Raw genomic sequence first — 1,038 nt, forward strand, 5'->3', positions numbered from 1 at the left:
GGGAACCTCTCCATACCAACTGGTGTATGGGAAGGCCTGTCATCTGCCCGTGGAACTGGAACATAAAGCCTACTGGGCAACCAGGTTCCTAAACATGGATGCTCAGTTAGCTGGTGAAAGAAGATTGCTCCAGCTAAATGAGCTAGAGGAGTTCAGACTCAATGCCTTTGAAAATGCAAAAATTTATAAGGAAAAGGCAAAGAAGTGGCATGACAAGAAATTGTCATCCAGAGTCTTTGAGTCAGGACAAAAAGTTCTGCTCTTCAACTCTAGGCTCAGATTGTTCCCAGGAAAGCTTAAATCCCGGTGGAGGGGTCCATATGTGATTACAAGAGTGTCACCATATGGATATGTTGAGCTTCAAGATATTGATTTTGACAAAAAGTTCATTGTTAATGGACAGAGGATCAAACATTATCCTGAAAGTAATTTTGAGCAAGAATGCTCAAAACTGAGGCTTGAATGAAGCACAGTAAAGGTCCAGCTAAAGACAATAAAGAAGCGCTTGCTGGGAGGCAACCCAATCATTAGCAGGTTATATGTTTTGTTTCTACAAGGGCAAGTATCAAAAATGAAGGAATTCACAGAGTTACAGAAGGATTCAGTGCAAAAAGCAGAGAAAAAGAGCTTACTTTGGGAAAAAATGCCAGTAAGGGGTACTTTGGGCGTTAAACGCCAGAATGGGCACCATTCTGGGCGTTTAACACCAGTAAAGGTGCCATTTTGGGCGTTAAACGCCAGAATGGGCACCATTCTGGGCGTTTAACGCCAGGTGTGCAGCATTCTGGGCGTTTAGCAAAACGCCCAGTGACAAAGGGAATTCTGGCGTTTAACGCCAGCCAGGGCACCTGGCTGGGCGTTAAACGCCCACAATGGCTAGCAAATGGGCGTTAAAAGCCAGAATGGATGCCATTCTGGGCGTTTAACGCCAGAAAGGTGGGGGACTGAGATTTTGCTTTCCAATCAAATTTTTTTCAAACTTTCCTTTTTTGACCCATACTTTTCTACATAAACACATCTCAACCTTTCATCATTCAC

This window comes from Arachis duranensis, chromosome 2 (genome assembly GCF_000817695.3).
Source record: "Arachis duranensis cultivar V14167 chromosome 2, aradu.V14167.gnm2.J7QH, whole genome shotgun sequence".
Lineage (NCBI taxonomy): Eukaryota > Viridiplantae > Streptophyta > Magnoliopsida > Fabales > Fabaceae > Arachis > Arachis duranensis.